This window comes from Brassica oleracea, chromosome C4 (assembly GCF_000695525.1).
Source record: "Brassica oleracea var. oleracea cultivar TO1000 chromosome C4, BOL, whole genome shotgun sequence".
Classification (NCBI taxonomy): domain Eukaryota; kingdom Viridiplantae; phylum Streptophyta; class Magnoliopsida; order Brassicales; family Brassicaceae; genus Brassica; species Brassica oleracea.
The window spans coordinates 52,305,828-52,313,410 of NC_027751.1; positions in this window are offsets into that span (position 1 = coordinate 52,305,828).

Here is a 7,583-nt window from a genome sequence, read left to right on the forward strand (position 1 = left end):
TGAGAGGTTAATAATGCAAAGTAGTTTGAGAGTGTTTCATGTTGCATAGTAAGCTTGGCCCTGAAATCTCAATCACATTTTGAACTATAATAAGTAACAACTCAACGATCAAGTCTAACATAAATATAAAAGCTGACAGTGCCGACTATTCAAGACAAGGATAAGAATCAGGTCTGCTTTGTTCTCATATTGTAGAACCAATGAATACACTCTTACAATAAAGATCTAACAATCAGAACCCAAACCAGAGATGATATGACTTTAGTGCGGGAGTGGCTAATGCTAACTAAACAAACTACATCGTTTCCGCAATGTCCTCAATAACAATCACGGTGTCAATATATCACAAATAATATTTGAAAATTTATAACATACTAGTGAAATCTACTTAAATTGTGAAAATCACTCAGCTTTTAATCTCCACACAAGTTCAACATCCAAAAATTATTTTCAAATATTTCTCATGTTGGTATTTATTTCAAATATAGCTCTTGTGTATGCTTGATTTTGAATTCCACTGATAGATTAGTAGATAATTGGAAATGAAATAGTATTATATTTCTCTTTTGTCAAAATTTTTTGTCTTGGATTTATTTTGTTTAAGGTTTTTTGTCTGTTTCATTTTTTCCACTTATGATTATGTCAAATGTCTTGATTTTAGATAACATAGCGTCCAACTTACCGTTGTTGCTGCTTAGATATCTAAATGTGAACCTTTTAATTTGATTAAGATTTATTAATTTCTTTAGAAATTTACAAAATAATTAAGTTACATATGTATTTTTAATTAGTCATCACAGTCACTAAACATAATTATGTGTTATATTTTATGCGGCAAACATATATCTTAGCTATCTTGACATTTAACATTTTCTCTTTTTAAACATGGTTGTTGCAAACGGATTTGCTATGAAAGACAAGAATTGTGCATGTGAAAAAAAAACTCGCCCAATAGTTTTGATAAATGAAGGAACTTGATTGTTCACAGAACTCTTTTATTATGGGGGACGGCTTGAAATAGTTAAGGGTTGTAAGATCTTTTGTAAGCAGAATGAAGAAAGATGAAAGTATTTGTATCAGTATGTCGCTGAGCTCTATGTTCTCATTTTGATTTCACACTATGCTTCTGTTCAAAAAATTTATTTTTATGTGATTTTCTTATTCAACAATCTGACTTTGTTTTGAACAACTAGCGTTTGCCAAATAAAACCTAAAGGTACTAAGATGATCAAATATGTTCTGAATTCACCTGAAGAGATATGACATATAAATTATTAATCAAATTTGAAGCGAAAATATTGATTAAAAATAAAACACTTGAAGCATATATAATCTTATAAGATTAGCCAAAGAAAACAAGTATTGAAATTGAAAATAAGCAACATAAAATAAAATTAAAACCATACATAGTAGTGACTTAATATTCTGGTAAATTTCTTCCATATTCACCAAGTATCATTAAAATATTGTTGGAGGAACAATTAGCAATTACCAACGAAAACTAAGAGGATCAAATCTAATTTGAAATTCGCCGAAAAGAGATTTGACATATAATTTATAAATCAAATTTGATGGAAAAAGATTGATTAAAAAATAAAATACTTTTAGAATATATAATTTCATAAGATTAGCCAAAGAAAACAAGTATTAAAATTGAAAATAAACAACATAACATAAAATTAAAACCATAGATAGTTATGACTTAATATTCCGGTAGATTGCTTCCATATCCTCCAAGTGTCGGTTAAAATATTGTTGGAGGAACAATTAGAAATTGCCAACGAAAAACTAAAGGTACTAAGAGGCAAAATCTAATTTGAATTTCACAAAAAGAGATTTGACATATAATGTATTAATCAAATTTGATGTAAAAAAGATTGATTAAAAATAAAACACTTGACGCATATATAATTTTATAAGATTAGCCAAAGAAAACAAGTATTAAAATTTAAATTAAGCAACATAACATAAAATTTAAACAATAGATAGTAGTAACTTAATATTCCGTTAAATTGCTTCCATATTCACCGAGTATCGTTAAAATATTGTTGGATGAACAATTAGAAATTGCCAACGAAAAACTAAATATACCAAGATGGATCAAATCTAATTTGAAACTTACCCAAAAGTGATTTGACATATAATTTATTAATCAAATTTGATGGAAAAAGATTGATTAAAAAATAAAACGCTTGAAGCATATATAATTTATACGATTAACCAAAGAAAATAGTTATTAAAATTGAAAATAAGCAACATAACATAAAATTAAAACCATGGATAGTAGTGACTTAATATTCCGGTAATTTCTTCCATATCACCAAAGTTGTTAAAATATTGTCCAAATGAGGTAGCCGGAGAAAGAGGTTTTTGATCATGTTGTTGATCACATCCTTTTTTGTCAAATTCATGTTTTTTCCACTTGAAAATATGCACTGATTTTGTGAAAAATAAAATATATGAGATTAAATCGTAAATTTTATAAATAAAAGGTATTAATCATATACATAGAAATAGAATATTATTTTAGAGTAAAATATATAGTAAACTATTGAAGATAAATTATACTCTAGTTTAGAATTGAAGTATTCCAAAATATAGAAAACTATTGGAGATCATTTAAAAACAGAGTTTGATTTTAATATCCTAGAGTAAACTACTAAAGATAAATTCTAGTCTACTTTAAAATTAAAACTATTTTAAAATATAGAAAATTATAGGAAATCATGTAAAAACAGAGTTTGATTTTAATATCCTAGTAATGTATCCCACAGCTTCTTGCTACATATGAGAAAAAAAGAGAGAAAAACAATCAAGAAAAGGCTGGAACAAACGAAATGACCCCAAAAAGAAAAAGAGAAATATATTTGACTTTCAACAAACCAAATATTAATATTGAAAAGAGATCATCAAACCACTATCATTGCTGGCGCAACAATCACCGCAAACCTCTCTCCATCAGCATAACTCGCGGTTGAGTTCTCGCTCGCCAGTAAAGCGTGATCCGTAGATCAACGATTGCAAATCTTTCAGCCTCCGCCCATTAGTTCCATATGTCGAAGTGACCTGTCTAGACAACGTCACTAGCTAGGTAATTGACGATTGTAAACATCACTTCACTGTCCAATAAGAATGAAGTAAGAAGAAATAATAATCCGAAGAAAAAGTGAAATATTATTTCTTTTTGATTTCAAAAGAGTTATAAAGTAGTGTTTTTTTATATACCACTATACTTTATCATATTTTCATTTCTTTAAATATATACTCTCTTTTTCCCTCATGCACTTGGCTATCTTTCTATACGTTTTTGAATAATCTGTAATAATTTGATATGAAAACTATGTTTTAAATTTATTTTTATTGCACCGCCAACAGCTTGTTCCTAATCATCTTTTGATCGTCCTAGTTACTCATGCATAAATTAGAACATGGTAGTTAGCTGAAGATATGAGCAAAGGTCTTCTTATTTGTTATTTCCACCATGAGATCAGCACCAAGCCACCAACCCTTTAAGAACCATGATAGCTATGCTCTTGATGTGTTGTTACACCATGATAGTTAGCCCGATTTGTTAAGCACTCCCCGAAGATCCATATGATCTAGCACCGCCCCCTTTAACAACGGTTAAGCACTCCCGGAAGATCCGGGCTACTTTGATAGAGCTCAATCTTGTATTGTTCATAGATGAAGAAAGGATGTGATACATAGTCAAAAACAAAAACAAAAAGAGAGTATAACTTAGCACAGTAAGTTTCCTTCAGTGTAATCATGATGAAATTAGCCTACTATAGCCCTGTACTCATTGTCTTTAACAACTATGCAAAAGCTTGGGATCCAGCTTCCACCCGAGGGAAAATGTCACGTACTCAGGTCTACCATTTTGTCTCATCTTTGTTATGTTCTGATACATATCTGGTCATGTTTCTTGGTATAATTGACGTGTTGTTCAATGTGTCTAGAGGAGAAAACTTATGGGTTTAAGTCTTAGCATATCATAAACTTGCTTGTTGGATGTAGATCCCATCACCCCCTAGGAGAAAAAGAAGAATAAGGGAAGTACAACAGAGGGGAAGAGACAACTTTGAAGGCTTGCCGACACTTCAGGAGACTCAGTTATTCATGTAGTTTGAACCAGTTGGTGCAGTGTAAAACAGAGTGGTATGTTTGATCAACTGTCTTGTTTGGTTGCGCAAATGAACTCGTACAGAGCTCAGATTTGGGGAAGAGTTTAAAGAGGAGATGAGCCTTTGTTAACAGAAAGCTCACAGCATATGATGGATCCTTTGGCTGAGACAACCACTGAAACAGGATCAACAGCAACCTCTGACATGGAAGAAGAAATCTAAAAGAGTGAATCCAAGTTCAACGCTTGCTTAAACACATGTCTGTACCGAGGGAAAGCTTTTGAGCTAAACTCAACCGTCCTATTCCAATCACTGTTAAGTCATGATCAAGATCGTACACTTACAACAAGCATCGGCAAAGGTCGTTTGTTCTATGCATTATGTTTCTGTTTCAAGTGATTGTGCATACAACCCTCGTGATTTTGTACTGGTTACTGATAGAAAAATTTTCATATCCCAAATGTTTGGTGTCGATATTGTTAGCAGTAGTTGATTAATCTAAGTGGAATAAACATGTCTTAAGTCCTAAATCTTAAAATAAACAAAGACGTTAGAACAAGGCTTGTAGCTGCTATAAATTTGGAGGAAGCCATGAGAAGACATCAGATCAAAGACTGCCTCCAATCGTGATGAGAAGCTTTTATGATATAGGCACCAGGCAAAAGGTTGCTCTGCTGTTTCTTATTAAAAAGCAACAAGCAGCTGTGTATTGACTTAAATGCCATCCAAAACAAAAACTTAACAAGATTGTAATATAAATATATCCAAGAGTATTGAATCATGAAAACATTGGCAAAAAATAGTTTTCATGGGTCTTCCTCTGGCAATTTAATCTAGGCTCCAAGCGGCAGTCAGGTCGCCATTAAAGTGACGCCTGCTGTTGACTCGTTTAAAAATGGAGCCCATCTTTCTTTCAACACCATACCAATAAAACATATGCACAAACGCATAGTTATACCAAGCAAAAAAAAATACAAAACTAGCTTAAGATGACAGGAGTGGGGATATAGAGAAAGGTTTTTATATATAAGAGAGTGGGCAAGGTGCAAAAACCCTAGCATTCAAATAAAATCATAAAATACGGACTTTTGGATGTTTACCCAGCCCAATATAAACACTATTTGGGCCCCCAGATACTATTTAAATAAACGAAGTCCTCCCGCGCGATGTATTGAACGGGAAGTGAAGAACTTTGGACCCTATCTTTTTAACTTAATTTTATGATTAAAAAAAAACGGGAATACTATAAATGGAAACGAATCTATATAATTGGAAAGTCGATCTTGACGTGAAGAAGGAAATAAATGGAAAGTTATTCCTTGAGAAGTAAGTTGAGATATGTTTTTCAAACCATACACATAAAAAAGAAACATGTCCGAAGAAAAACAAAAAAAAAAAACTAACTCGATGATCTACACAGTTCCAGATCTTCTGGAAGAAATCCTCCTTCGATTGCCCTTGAAATCAATCCGCAGATTCATTACCGTCTCAAAACATATAGCATGAACGCAGAAGAAGAAGTGTGGAGCAAGACTTATTCCATAACTCTACCGGAGACAATGTGTTGCATGCCGGTTTCGGTTTCTAAGCAAGGGAATCTCGTCTTTTCGAACAATGAGAAGAGCAGGTTGTTCAAATATTATCCAGGGACGGGTGAGATTCGCTGTCTCTCCTTGGATTTGTGTGTTATATCTCCTTACCTCTGAGAATTTGGCTCCGCTCCGGTCCCAAGGGTCCCAAGCACAACATCATCTTGGTCATAAAATCAGGACATTTAGATGCAGAGTGGTTTGGACGCCTAGAAGGGTCAAATTTGGGATCCTTCTGTTAATCGCTCTATTTATAATAGTTGGTTACAGTTTGATGGGTTCATTCACTCTTGAGGGATTAAGGACGACGACACACGAGTGGTGGATGGAAAAAACAAACAAACAAGTAGACACGTCAAAAGTAACCCGAGGTAGTCTGTTTGCACTGGTTCTCGTTTCGTTATTTTATTGTTATATTTTCTCAATAAGAGAACTTGTTCGCTTTTATTCTTGTGCTTTTTTGGTTGCTCTGGTTAACTTTTACATATGAGAATTGGTCTTCCTCGTTTATAAGAGACGTTCTCCACTTCTCCATTTTCTCTATAAATTTATAGAAATCGAGGTGATTCCCCTTTGTTATGAGAAAAAGAGAGGATCGTTGTGCCCATTTAAAACCAATTATCTTGTGTGTGTTTAATCATAATGTTTTGTAAACTCTAAAACATACATATTTAGATGTATATCTGGCTGTTACTATTTAGTTTCTAGACTCTACACTATACTGTACTTTTGTTTGGCTGCTAAGTTGTAACCTTATGGTACAAGTTCCATTATCTTGCTTATCCCTACCTCTATGGTTGCTTACTATGTAACTGATTACTAAGGTTCCTTCTCATTTTTACTACTAGGAGTTTTACCGCGGGCTTTGTTTGTATATTTTTGGGTTTAGTTAATTTTTGGTTTTCATTGGCATTTCAATTCTATGTTATCAGTTTTTGTCTGATTCTTTTGAATTGTATGTGTGTGCTTAATATATTACCTATCGCTTTTTAATCATTTTGCTCTTCTTTTAGTTTGATTTCTTTTATTTTTGAAAAACATTTGTTTTATTTTTCCGTGAGACAATTGTAGTCTAATGATGTACAATGAGTTTTTTTGCCTCTTTGGAATCATATTTGTTGTGTACTACAATTGTTTGTTTGGACCCTTATTAGTTAACCCAATTTCTATTTTTCCTTTATCGGAGTTGAACCAATACTTTTGTTCTCTTTCCCTACTATCCTCCTAACGTGATCATCATCACCTTATCACCTATTATCCAGCTAATTCAAGATAGTTCGCTCTCGTGATTTTCCTATCATTTCATGTATCACATGTATTTACAAGTTGTTTTCTGCAATTTCTTAAACCTTCTGCTTTCAATTGGTTGATTCCATTATTTTAGGTGATCATATGGTATGTTACACACAATTGTTCTTGTTGGATTTGATTACTAATTATGTTTGATTTTTGTTTTCATTTTATTCTTTGTCTGTATACAAATGTGGTGAACATTTTTTTGAAAATTTATTTATCTACACTCTCTACTTAAGTAATTTTATTTTGTGCGTGTGAGTTGAGGGAAATTTATATAATTATGTTCAATGAAATCATTTACATATCCCCTATATATTAATTGAGGAACATTTGAAAAGATGTAACCTCAATTTTGCATTAATTAAAATATGCCTCAATGCATAGGTGGCACTCAATTAGGTAGTCAATTACATTCAATTGAAAAATAAGTAGGTCCACATTCGATTTTTATATGTTGTTAGATACATAAGTTGGTCAAACTATATGATATAATGATATGATATGTTATTTTCTTTCCTTAAATCAAACCTACGGAATTACCATAAATGACTAATATATATATGACAATTAATGA